Genomic DNA, 14,626 nt, shown 5'->3' on the forward strand with positions numbered 1-14,626 from the left:
AAAAAGAAACCAGGACTTTGTGCCTACAGGGCCAGCTCTCTACCAGCTAAGCTGCTCCCCTGCTCACTAATGCAGTGTTTGTAATTTTAACAAATTACCTTGCTACCGTGTGATGTTACCAACAGGGGAAACTGAGTGGGAATGTCTCAGAAATTCCCTATTCTATCTTTGTAACCATTCCATAAATCTAAAATTATTCCCAAACGTAAGGAGGCAAAGTCCAGGGGTGGCCTCTGAAATAACCCACTACATTGGTGACTGTCCAGTCCCATCAAAATGAGGACTCATGGGCTGTAAGTCCCTAAAGGTTCTCATCAACTCCTAACACCATTACCTGGCTGAGTTCAAACTATATATTAACTGTAGTAGTTAATTTTTACCTCTCCCTCTAAAGGGCTGAGGACGGTGCTCAGTGGGTAGCGTGCTTGCCCAGCTTGCATGCATCCCTGGGTTCCATCCCTGTCATTGCAGAAACTGGGTGTCATGCCTGCAATTCCCACATTTGAGAGGAAGAGGTGGAAGAATCAGAATTTCAGGGTTATCTCAGCTACCTGGTGAGTTTGGTGCTGGACCCAGCTATGTGAGATCCAGTATTACAGACAAACCAACTAACCCAACCCTCCCTAAGACCATATTTAAACATATGCCCTAGAAAGTGCTATACAATATCATGTGAGTGTGTTCTGAGATTGCTACTTACCCTTCTAGAGGAATAAACCCCATAGACTTATTAGAATAAATTTGTTAGAACTTACCACATTGCCACATCAGTTATACATTTACGACCTGTTAATAAGGTTTATTAGTGTGTACGTACATAGGATATATTGTGAGAGCACATGCATGCAATAAATGCATGCAGAGGTCAGAGGTCACCTTTGTGGAATCACTTTTCTCTTCCCACCCTTGACACAAGTTCTGGGGATTGAACTTCGGTCACTTCCCAGTCCGTATGCCCAGCTCTGGAAACAGAAGTAGGAAGAGCCAGAGATCTAAGCTTGAATCAAGCTAAAGGAAATTTCCATTGCCAATAATCTCCCATCTGCCTCAACTCAGTGCTTCTTCCAGGGTCCTGATAGAACCATTGCAGCTGTAAAAGCTTATTGTGCCAAGTGAGCTTTGGACAGGTGTGTCCTTAGAGAGGAAGCTTAGTGGGTGAAGTCTGAAGTCTCGGCCACGGGCCGGGGATTCTTGTCCACCTTTGTGAAGCAGAGACAAGAGTGTGACTGAAGATCCTGCAGACACACTCAGAAATCTTTACTAGGAATTTAGCTTTTGCCCAGGCTGGTGAGAGTTCCCCAACATACTTTTATCTTTTTGCCCGTCAAATGCCTTGGGAGTGGAGGGGAAAGAGACCTAGTTTTCCGTCACTTTGCATTCCCCCATTGTTTTCTTTGTAGATGACATTTAACTGTTTCTGGCTTCAGAGTTGTCAAGGAAATGCTGAGAGTGTAGATCTGAGTGTTTCAGGTTCCATTCCTCTTCCCACTTTCTTCTTAGAGCGTATCTGGAAAAAGCCGTGGTTAGCGGTGATACATCCGCCATTCCAAGATGGCTCGGGCATCCTGTCCTCCCACAAGTAAACAACTGACTGCGCAGGTGCAAGAGGCAAAAAGTGCGCCAAAAGTCACTGCCCATCCCGGGACGTATTATGGGTAATGAGTGAACAGCCAATCAGAAGTGAATACGTCACTCTAGGGTGTATTTAAGCAGCACCTCTTTCTGTCTTTCCGTCTTTCCGCTTCTGCTTATACAAGAAGTAAAGCCTCGCTGTAGTATTACCCGATCACTGCCTCCTTGTCTTTTTCCGAGGGCGAAGGGGACTCCGGAGGCGCGCGGAACATGGAAATATATGCGTCTTTCCCTTTATGATGCTTCTTACCCCAGCATTTCTCTCATGTTCAGTGGGCTTTGAATAAACAGTACAGTTATATTGCATCCTCGTTTGCAGTAGTAAATTCAAAACACCAAGGGGTGAAACCCATTATTAATGTCTTCCTTTATGTACATGAATTGAAATAAGACAAACTATCTCACATCACAATTTATTTGGGGCTGGAAATGTAGCTCGTTTGTAGAGTGCGTGCCTAGCATGAACAAATCTCTAGGTTTGAGATAAACCTAGAATAGCACCACATAAACCTGGCATTGAGGAGTAATTCTATCATTTGGGAGATAGAGGCAGGGAGATCAGAAGTTCAAGATCACTCTCAGCTACTTAACTGAGGTAGAGACCAGCTTGAGGTATGTGAGACCCTGTCTCATAGATAGATAGATAGATAGATAGATAGATAGATAGATAGATAGATACCAAATAAACAATATACTACTTGCAAATAATATTTGCGTCTTTTTAGGAAAGGTTGCTGTTATTGACTGCAAAATGACGATAGAGCATGACATATCTGGGTGGAGCGTTGTGAGGCATTTGTTTTGTAAAGTCCTTTCTTATTCAGAGTTTTAAAACATAGTAAATCTAATCACAAAGGTAACCGTGGCTCCAGAGCACTGAAGACATTCCTTGGAAGTCCTTCCATTCATGGAGATGGAACATATCCAGAGCGGGCAAAGATTCTAAGTCTTTTTAATGTTTTCTGGTTTTCGAGTATACTTAAATGCCTGAAGGGAAGGGGCAGGTCTGATTGGAACTGGAACTTTCGTGCTCTACACAGGCACACCATCTGCTTAGAACGGTGTAATGACACCCAGCACTTTCTATTAACCGAAACCCTAAAGCCCTTCTCCATTACGTACCATTTTTGGAAGAGCTTCAATTTACTTCCCATTAGTAATTCATTCTTTTTCTGATACCACGCCCCACACTAAAGTGAATTTCATGAAGGCGGGATGTTTTCACAGAAAACGACCTGATAAATAGTGAGAATTCAATGTTGTTGTTCTTTATTCTTTACTTTCTCTCCTTTCCTTCCTCTTTCCCTTCTCTGTTTCTCTAGAAAGGGACTCTCAGATGTCCCAGGCTAGCCTCCAGCTGGCATGTAGCTAAGGATAACCCTTCTCATCTTCCTGACTCTACCTCCTGAGTGCCAAGATTACAAGTGTGTGCTATCATACCCATTTTATGCAATGCTGGCGGTGGGACCCGAGGCTCAGTGCATGCTAGGATAAGCATTTTATCTACTAAGCCACCTCCTCATTGTATGGGTTTTTTTGGTGAAGGTATTAAGTACTAACTAAGTCCTCACTAAAGTAGCATATAGAAGAATCTAAGGAAAGAAGTGGAACTTATTAAGAAGGGAGTGTTCTTCCCTTCTGGAAGGCCTCTGCTTTCAGTTTCGACCTTGGTGGAGGAAGTGGATAGCGTTGGGCAAGTTCTTACTAATCTAAAATGCTGAATTCTATGCTCTGACTAAAGTCCTTGATTAGTGAGTGGCTTATGCTTTGTCCTCATTTCAAGTTAGTTTGGATTCCAAGTTCTTGCAAATGTAGCTGATAGAATGGCATCTCAACTGTAATCTGTGACACCACGTGTCTGAGAGCCATTTTCTTTCAACGTACACATCTCGTCTTCATGGAAGCAAAGAACATTTAGAACATCAAAGAAGTAAACAACCTGCATGTCTCAGGGTGTTCCTTAAACCTACAAGATTTAGAACATCAAAGAAGTAAACAACCTGCATGTCTCAGGGTGTTCCTTAAACCTTCAAGATTCTCAAGGTTCCTTCCCAGGGTTATATAAGCAAAATGAACTGCTGGGGAGACAATGCTCTCACTGCTGAGCTACCTGTAGCAAGTTGTACCAGAGATACAACCCCATTCTGGGGTTGGATGCAGCTGCCTTTGAGTAATCTATGCTCCTGTGAGTAACCCTTCACCTATATTCCTGTAAGTAACCCCAACAACCTCACTGGTTCACTAGACTAGGGTGGAGAAGACATTTCTTTGGCCTATTGTTTATGCTATATCATGTCTCCTGAGAAAAGTCATACAACACCACAGATTATACGTTACCATATTTGTTTACCTAAAGTATAAAGGCATGTGATATTATTACATTGTTAAATGACTCTGCGTGTGTGTGTGTGTGTGTGTGTGTACTAAATATTTCTTGGGGGCCTCTTGAGTTATTCTTATTCCTGTGTATATACTTTAATTAATATTAATCTCACATTATTTATTTACTATAACTAATAGGCTGCTTTTCTAAGGGAGGGTTATTGTTGTTGGAATGGTAGGAGCTGACAAAATTCACTGTGAAAATCAAAGATGCCTGGTCTGTGACTCAGACTGCATATCATACCTGAAATCAGAATTACTGTATTTGAGCAGCCATAGGAGAGCCAAAGCCTCTGTTGGGTATCTGCATGAAATCTTGATCAGCACCTTAAGACACTAGAGATGAAGGGCAAGTTGAATCCTGCTTGCACAGAGCTTCTAGAGTGTTTATTCTTTTATTAGTTACTTTTCTCATTGCTCATCTGGATTCGAAATTCCAGATACACGCATATGAAGGAAGTAAGTTTTTATTTAGGCTCACATTTCTTTCTTTTTTTAGGGGGGGGTTGTTGTTGTTTTGTTTTTTTTCGAGACAGGGTTTCTCTGTGTAGTCCTGGCTGTCCTGGAACTCACTTTGTAGACCAGGCTGGCCTAGAACTCAGAAATCCGCCTGCCTCTGCCTCCCAAGTGCTGGGATTAAAGGCATTCCCCACCACCGCCCGGCTTAGGCTCACATTTCAAAGGTACAGTCCAGCATGGCCCAGCATGGCGGGGAAAGGCATGATTACTGGAGCTTAAGGCAGCTGATCACACTGCATTGACTGTAAGGAAACCAGGAGAGATCGGAGGCTGGGGCTCAGCCCAGTTGCTCACGTTATTCAGTCCAAGAGCCTATCCCATGTCGTGCTGCTGCCCGTAGTTGGGGTGGGTTTTCCCATTTCAATTAACTTAATCTAGAAATTCCCTCACAGACATGCATAGAGACTTGTCTCCTATGTGATTCCAGATTCTGTCAACTTGACAGTCAGTATGATCCATCACAATTTTATCCTTAACTTGAAAGTTTAGGTAAATGAGACCCTTGGCATTTGGAACTCCATTTTTATGTGTCCAGTTGGTGAATTTCCAGGATGGGAAAGCAAAGTCAGGTTTGGCTAGTTCATGTAATCCACTGAATGATCATCCATTTGGGGAAGAGACATGATACTTCCAATCAATGGGGTTTTTTTTTCCCAAATTTATTCATAAGTTTGAAAACTATAAAATTTCAGGAATATGCTTTCTATGTTAATTCATTCCACACGTGCATACATGTATAGGTACATGTACACACACATGATCATGCACAACTGAAATCAATGTCATAGTATAATGTCTATTCCAACTCTGCTTGAGCAATCAGATATTTGTTCATCCCTCTTCATAATTTGTTGTTTGTGAGTCACTCTTCTGACTTCACGGTTGTCTCTAGTGGTTTGAAGGCAAAGCAATGTAACCACTAAGCAGTACAGATAGTCTCAGGAGATTCTCCGAGATAGTACAGTCATTGGCCAATAAAATGAGCACGTGGGCCACAGAATTCTTTCTTTTTTCTTTTTAATTTATTTTTTATTTTTCTTAAATGTACATATGTGTGCATGCCACATTTGTGCAGGTATCCACAGAGGTGAGTTGAGCATGTCAGATTCTCTGAAGCTGGAGTTACAGGCAGTTACAAGCACCTGCCATGGGTGCTAGGAATTGAATGAACTTGAATCTCCAAATGTTGGAGAAGATGTGGATAGAAGGAACCCTCACACATAAATGATGGAATGTAAACTACTCCTACCTGCTGCTCTGTGGGTCATGACCTCCCTTGGGTGCCTCCAGACTCGGTTTCCAGAGGGGAGCAGATTGGCTGGGAGACTCCTAAGCTGATGTCTTAAAAGTCCTTCAGTGTTTGGGGATAGAAGAAAGGAAGGAGGAGGTTACTTCTTCTTATTGGAGACTTTCTAGAAGTTTGGGAAGAATGACTTGGGTGAATTCTCAGTTTCCTATGGTAATTCATTGCCACATCTCTGGTCCTTGGTGTAGGAGGAGACCTGGGTCCTGTTTCTTTGATGAGGAATGAGGGAAATAAGGCCCCAGAAGCACAGTGGTTTCTCCGGACCACAAGTCTAGTTCGAAAGAAGCCAATACTGGAAGAGGTTAAGTCTTTAAGGATTTAGGAGGATGGTTATAAAATAAGGGAAATATACAGAGAGCAGAAAGACAGAAACCAGCAGAAATTAGGGGGACACCAAAGCACAACTTACATGTTCGGAACAATGGTGACCTTTGTTCTGGACACAGAGGCACAGCTCCTCAGTGTTGTGAAATGACATGGGACCGGCTCATGCAGGTATAAACTCTGAAAGCTCAGCAAGCATCCTGTGGGACCTCCCTTGAAAACTGCTTCTCCAAAAGACTCAGTGTTCTCTGAGTGCCCTCTGCAGTTCTGCTCAGACACAGGCAAACATGGGAGTCGGTTCTGCTGGTACCATTTCCCTCCTCTTTGTCTCCCCAGCAACTATTTCCTTCCTACATTTCTCCACTACCACCAGGGAGCCTGCTGTCTTCGTTTTTGTATTATGGGAGAAATTCTATTGTACCAGAATGTCATCTCTCCCTGTCAGTTATGTATATAAACACACATATTAGCTCTCTATTCTATAACAAAAATATATATTAAACAAGGGACATTTGAAGATATACCCCAAACTAAAAATGGCCTTTAGTCATACAGTTTAAATAGAGATGCTGGCAGTCTGGAGTATATTTTCTTTTAAGGATGGTAGATACTAGATACATACTCAAACACATCGACGTATAATTTTTAAAAAAAGACTCCCCACTTGACTATTTGTAAAGATAATATAGGTTTTGTCTTGCCTAAGGAAGCACCCCTATTTGCCATCACACTATAACCTTTTAGTTATGATACATTTGTCTGAATGCTTCTGTGAGATTCATCGTTCACAGGTCTTGACCTCTTTGACATTTTTCTCTATGTCTATCTGCTGTGAGCGGAGACTAATGTTCAGGTAAGTGAAGTTGCCATTTAGGGAGACTGTCTTTATAAACATGCCCTTCATTTTGCTTTGAGGTAGGTCTCTCTATGTATCCCTGACTGTTCTGGAACTTGTTAGGTAGAGCAGGCTGGTCTGGGACTTACAGAAATCCAGCCACCTCTACTTCTGAAGTGAAGGGATTAAAGGCATATACCACCATGCCCTGCTATATATACTTTTTAACTTTTTGATTACGTTTAAATGAGTATGGAGGTATTATATGGTGTGTGGAGGGCAGGGGATTGTGTGAGAGTCAGTTCTCTCCGTTCTCTCTGTGGGTCTTGGGGATTCTGTGCAAGTCATGAGCCTCCGTGAAGTGTCTACCTACTGAGCTAATTTGCTGACCTAGGTATGTTTCTTTGTACCCTCTGCTGAAAGAAAGCCTCTGCTTCACAAAGATAAAGTCAAGACCAAACTGTAGAAGTGTGAATGCCTTTATATAAGTTTCTCTCCTTCTGTGGAAAGCGGCATTAAGTTAGCCACCAAGAATACCATCCAATGATAGAAATGTCCTCTCAGGAGAGCAAGTAGGTTTTTGTAGAATTCATGACAGCATGTCTTTGACATTTGTATGGTTTGGTTGGAGTCCCCTTTCATGTTCTGTGCTATTGAGAGATGTCATTTGCATCTTTTGTCACTGACAGCTTTCCTATGTAATTCAATCTCTGGTTGTTCAGCCTCTTGTTACTCCCGAAAGCCCCTAATTCCATTCTTTCATTCCTTATCTAGGTCGAGTCGGAATATGCCATTCCAATGGCAATCTGTTACTGTGTTCAAGGCCAAATTGACTCAGACTTGCTTGGCATGACCTCATGATTTTATAATGCTCCTTCTCTGATTTTGTGTGGGTATGTGTGCGCACACACATGCGCTGTACAAGCATATGTGTGCTTACTGCATACACATGAAGAGGCCAAAAAACACCCTCAGCTGTTGTTCCTCAGAATTCCCATTAAATTTGGATTTCAAGATGGAAACTTTCATAGATTCTGGAGCTGGATAACAGCTAGCTAGGTGGCCAGTAAGCCCTCCTGACTGTCTCCGTATTGCTGGAATCACAGACAGACATGCTACCATTCCTGGCTTCTTCTTTGTTTTCTTTCTGTGAGTTCTGTTGACTGACTGCAGGTCCTTATGCTAACATGGCAAGCATTTTACCTACTGAGACCTCCTCCCAGCCCCTTTATTAGTTTAAACTTCCTTTTTCCCTCAACAAATATTTGTTGTTCTTATAGTAGAGGACAAATGCCATTGCCAACCTTGGAGATCCACAACGAACAGAACAGTCTTTGTTCTTTGCTCGTTTTTGTTTGAGTGTGGGGATAACGACAGCCAGCAACCTAACAAATATGTAGTATGCCGGGTTGTTATAGATGGCAATGTAAGGTGGTGTAAGAAGGAGATGGGGAATGAACATGGTGTAATGGGGGGAGAGATGCTCTTTTATGTAATCAGACAGAGAGAGGCATCTAAAGTGATATTAGGAAGGTACCCAGAGGATCCTGTAGGAATTTTGAGATAAGGTGTTATAGCTGAGGGCTATAACCTCTGTGACAGAGTCATTTGATCATCAATGGGATCATAATCCATATGCTGAGAACTACTGGTTTACATGAATTATCCTAAGACTTAGTGTTTAAAATGATGATTATGCATGTTTATTACTGCACCTATTTGTGGGCTGGGAATCTGAAAGTGACTTGACAGAGTGGCACTGGCTCTGGGTTTCTAAAGGGCTACTAGCACGTGGCTCTGAAGACTTGAAATGACCTCTGGATGCTTCTGTTCTTTTTCAGCTCAAACAGTTCTTCCTGCATGTGTTTCCTCTAGATAATAAAAATTTATGTTAGGCAAATAAAGACTTTATGTGTTTAATCTCTTTTTATTCCTTCAAATTGAAAAATTATATTTAGCTCATCAATAATTAAACAGTTTTACTGTACACTTATAATCCAAGAACTGAGGAGACGGAGCAGGTGCATCCCTGGGGCTCGGTGGCCAGTCAGCCAAATCTGTGAGCCCCATGTCTCAGTGAATGTGCTGGGGCTGTCGCTCAGTAGTACAGTGCTTGACTAGTATGTACGAAGGTCTGAGTTTTATCCCCTGCACCACATAAACTTCGTGTAGTGGTGGCTGCTTGAAATTCCACCAGGGAAGTTGAAACCGGAGGATTGGAAGATCGGGGTCTCTTTGGCTATACAGTGAATTTGAGGCCACCTGGAAGTACATAAGCCTGTGTCTCAAAGAACAAAAATTAGAAAAAAAAGAAAAAAAAGAAAAAGAACCCCACAGCATCTGATTATCTAAACAGAAACAGTGGAAAGTACTAGAAATTGTGATGGCTATTATTTCCTTATCTCCTCACTCCCTGCCCCATATAATATTGGTGTTAATAATGTCTTATCTTAGAGCTAGACTGTCTTCAATTCTTTCTCTGAGAACACTGTATGTGAAGAGGTCCTAACAGCCCTGTGTCACAGGCAGGGCAGTTACCATCTTTGTTTTATAGAAGATGAAACTAAGAGACTGAAGAGCATCTTCTTCCACCTGTATCTTCACTTATATCTCGTTCCACTTCAGTTTCATGTAGGAGCACTGTAACGTGGAGGGTGTTCCCTGCATGGCTTCCATCATCATGAGATGATGCTATAAACTCAAGCTTATAGCAAGCTGCTATAAACTCAGCCTGATGGCAAAGCCAACCAGCCTTCTCACCAAGCTGCTCTGCCTCTCAATCACTGTGTGACAGCAAGGGCTGGAATCACCCCACCTACTATTTGGTATCCTGTCACTGAGGTGTAGCAACAAGTGTCAGCATCAGATACTGTTGCATAGGCTACTCTGTACACTTAGGATGCATAGGCTACTCTGTACACCTAGGATGCATAGGCTACTCTGTACACCTAGGATGCATAGGCTACTCTGTACACTTAGGATTCTCCAAAAGGCACAGTTCTAGTTCGGAGGTTATGCACAAAGGTAATGTTATCAGCCTGGCTTTTACAAGTTTGTGTATGAAGAGGGCAACAGGATCCAGTTATTTACAGCTGAAGATAGTTCAATAATAGACTGTAAATATGAAAATCAGTGTCTCTATAGACTACAATTATAGTGTAATTGTCAACTTGGACAGAGTCTAGAATTGTCTAGGAGTCAGGCCTCTGGACACACAGTGATTATGTAGAATCAAGATTAGCCTTTGAGGAGGCCTGTCAGGGATTATCTTGATCACACTAATTAATGCTGGAAATTCCATCACAATTATGGTTAGGATCGTTTCCCAGACTGGCGTCCTAGACAGTATAGGAAGGAGAAAGTGGGTTGAGCAACAGCGTGTGTTCACTCCATCTTCTGTTTTGATGTGGCCAGCTGCGTGCATCATGTTCTTGCTGCCTTGACTTCCCAGACATGACAGACTGTGCCTAGAACTGAAGCCGAAGTAAAGCCTTCCTTGCGTTGCTTTTGTCAGAGTATTTTACCACAGCAACAGAAAAGAAGCTAGAACACAGTGTTCATTTGGAGTAACTGAGAGAAGCCAAGGCTGCATTCAGTTGGGGCAACTGAGAGAAGCTAAGACATGGTGCGTAGTAGCTGAAACATTGGGTAGAAACATTCGGGTGTCATACAATTCTTTCTCTTCTATTCAGTTACTCTTTTTTACTGTGTCTAGAATAAAGACCTTTTGAGTGGTGAGTCCACTGTAAAGAAAAACAGTTGCTCATGGTATTTTGCCTTCAGAGAAAGTCTTGTGAAGGCATGTTAATATTTCCCTGAGGAAGAGGTGACTTATTCTTGGAGAGAATCTGGTGTATAACAGTATTTAAAATTCTTTAAGGCAAGCCTGTCCACGTAGACCTATAGTATCATAGGTTGAGGCATGTGGGTCACTAGTTCAAGGTCAGCTTTACTGAGCTCTGTAGTTTTTTGTTTGTTTGTTTGTTTTTCTTTTTTTTTTTTTTAGTTTTAGTTTTGTTTTATTTTGTTTTGTTTTTGTCAACGTGACACAAACCTAGACATGTCTGAGAAGAGGAACTCTTAATTGAGAAAATGTTTCCATCATGGGCAAGTCTATAGGGCATTTTCTTCATTAATGATTTTGGTGAGAAGGCTCAGCTCTCTGTGGGTAGTGTTACCCTGGGCAGGTAGTCCTAGATGGTACAAGGAGGCAGGGTGAACAAGCCATGGGGAAGAAGCCAGTAAGCAGCATTCTTCCATGACCTCTGCTTCAGTTCCTGTCCTGACTTCCTTCGATGACACACTGCTAGGCAGAAGTATCCTATGAAATAAACTCCTTCCTCCCCAGCTTGCTTTTGGTTATGATGTTTTATCATAGCTATAGAAACCCTATGACAAACTTCTTTTAGTTTAAAATATGCAAAGGGGAGGTCCTTTGGATGTAGCAGTAGGGTGTTTACCTAGCATGAAGGAGGCCCTAAGTTCGATATCCACTCTAAAAACAAAACAAAACAAAGCCACACAAGATTTATTTTTGTGTGTGTGTATGTGTGTGTGACATATGTGTGCAACATATGTGTGTGATATGTGTGACATGTTGTGTATGTGCAACATATGTGTGTCCACTGAAACCTGAAAAGGACATTGGACCCCTAGAGTTACAGGTGCCACCTGATATGGGTTCTGGGAACCAAACTCTGTTTTTTTTTTTTTTTTTTTCCCCAAGAGCAGCAGGTGTTCTTCACCATTGAGCCCTCTCTCCAGCCCCAACCAATAATGTCAAAAGCCACAGAAGCAAATTCCCCGGTGAGATCTGTACCACTCTAGGCATTAAAGGCACTGTGTGGATCACTAAAATGCCTATCAGCATTTCGAATGAGTTCAAGCCGTATATTTGTGGTTATACGAGCATACGTATTATATATCACATACACAATTGCACACTAATAATATAAAGAGATAAAACTTTCTCCTTCAATTTCAAAATACCAGAGGATCTGTTCATAGCAGTAACTCACTTCGATTCTCTTAATGTTTAATATTAGTACAAAACATATTACATACCAGATACACCAGACGTATTTCTGGGTTCTACCTTTTAAAAGCTGTGCCCTAGTTTCATTTCTGATGCTGTGACAAAAGGCAGCTTAAGGGAGGAAGGGTTTATTTAGTTTACAATTCCAGGTCACAGTCCATTGTTTTCAGAAACAAGGCAGGAAGTCAAGGATCATACCACATTGTATCTCATTCACCATCAGGAACAGAGAAAAACAAATGCCCCCCAGACTGCTGCTGATCAGCTAGTGTTTATTCAGCATTCTCCAGTCTCAAATAACTCCAAATGCCCTGCCTAGGGAATGACACTGCTCCCAGTGGGCTGCATCTTCCCATATCAATTAACAGTAAAGACAATCCCTTGTAGATGTGTCCACAGGACAACTTATCTAGATAATTCCTAGTTAAGACTTTCTTCCGTGTGTGTGTGTGTGTGTGTGTGTGTGTGTGTGTGTGTGACTTTGTTCTTAAGAAAAATGTCAGAAGTATATGAAAGTAGATTGATGTAATGCCATCCCTGGTACCTGTCATCTGGTCCCAGGTGTAATAGATATTTGGTTGATCTTATGTTCTATTTATATCTGTTTGTCTCTATCTTGCACTAAATATTTTGAAGTCCACAAACTGAAGAGATACTCCTTTTAAACATCAAGGGATTAAATTATTTTGTTATCAGAAAAATTACATCTAGAAAATGCTTTATAGCTGGGCAGTGGTGGTACTCACCTTTAATCCTAGCACTTGGGAGGCAGAGGCAGGTAGATTTCTGAGTTCAAGGCCAGCCTGGTCTACAGAGTGAGTTCCAGGACAGCCAAGGCTATACAGAGAAGCCCTGTTTCGAAAAACAAACAAACAAAAAAAGCTTTATAAGTATAAAATATTAGGGTTCAGGAGATGGCTCCAGTTGGCATATTGTATGTTTTGAAAGCATGAAGACCTGAGTTTGGATTTCCCAGAACCCACATAAAGCTGGACACGGTGGACATGTACCTATAAACCCAGTGCTGTGTGTGCATAGAGTGCATAAACAGACAGATCCATGAAGCTTGCTAAAAGGCAGTCTAGCCAAACTGGCACGTTTCTGGTACAGTAAGAAAGATACCATATAAATAAATAAATAAATAAATAAATAAATAAATACAGTTATTAAAGTGCAGGCATCTGGACTTGTCAGATGTATACACCCATGTGCACATGCACCTTTGTGTGCACGTATGCACACATGATCTTGTACACAAACACATATACCACACACGCAGTCCAAACTAAAATAATAAAAGAAGTAAGTCTCTACAGGGGTTATTCTTTAAACTCCAAGGAATGTGCTGATTTTAAAGGCAGAATAAGGAACACAGGAGCAGTTAAAATGCCAATGAAAATGACCTGGGACCTGGTGGGACAGCCAGCCACCTTGGAATGAGAGTTTGTGGCTGGGAGCACAGGGCTGGAGTCAGTTTCTTTCTTGGCAAGCCTAACTGTTATGCTAGAGAGATTAGATTTCAGAACGGCATCTGTGTCCTTCACCGCAGCTGCCAAGGGCTCTGCTGTTACCCAGGAGCTGGTGTATTTATTTCTGGAAAAAACCCAGGAGTGTGATTAACACTGGAAAAGAACTATGAGAGTTTGGAGTAGCTAAAGGCAAGATTCTGGGAGCAAAAATTTAAATGGATGGCCAGGGAACGAAAGTAGTAAACAAAGAGACAGGAATCTATTTACTGCACAAGAATTTATTGGGAGCCTCTTTGTGCCAATGTGAGCAAGGTACTGACTATAGAGAATAAGGCACTTTCCCAAGTACTTGTGACTGGAGCCAAGGGTGGTGGCACATGCCTGTGATCTCAGAATTTAGAGGTAGAGTCAAGAGAAGCAAAAAGTCTAGGTCATCCTTGGTTTCTAACTTTCTACATAGCTGGGAATATAGCTTAGTTGGTAGACTCCCTATATGGCACACACAAAGCCCTGGATTCAGTCTCCAACTCCTTAAAAATGAAGTGTGGCAGAATATGCCAGTAATCTTAGGAATTAGGTCAGGATAAGAGTCTGTATATGGCTGTAATCTCAGGATAAGAGTCAGGGAGATCAGAAGTTCAAGGTTATCTTCACCTACATAGGGAGTTCAAAGCTACCTCGGCTATAGACCCTGTCCATAAAATATAAAATAATAAACAAACAAATAAATATATAATAGGAGTCAGATCATGTCCCGTTTGTAACACTATTGTAGCTGTGATCTTAATGACTAGTCTCTCCTTCTATGAGGCCCTAAATCCATTGTTCCAAGCTATCTCCACTGTCACTTAATGTCTTGATTAAGTGACATTAACTAATGACTAATGTCACTTAATTCCAATTCTCACGATTCCAGCCATGCCACTTTCTTGCTTCCCTCGAACCAACCCTCCCACCTCCAGCTTTGGGGTCTTTGTATTTGACATTCTCTTTACTACACTGTCTGTGATGCCTTCTGCTGTTATTTCCTCAAAACATTTTCTTTGGTTTACTCAATCTAAAATTATGGCCTCAATACCAGCACATACCACACACACACACACATATACCACACAAACACACAC

The sequence above is a fragment of the Arvicanthis niloticus genome, chromosome 10, assembly GCF_011762505.2.
Source record: "Arvicanthis niloticus isolate mArvNil1 chromosome 10, mArvNil1.pat.X, whole genome shotgun sequence".
NCBI lineage: Eukaryota > Metazoa > Chordata > Mammalia > Rodentia > Muridae > Arvicanthis > Arvicanthis niloticus.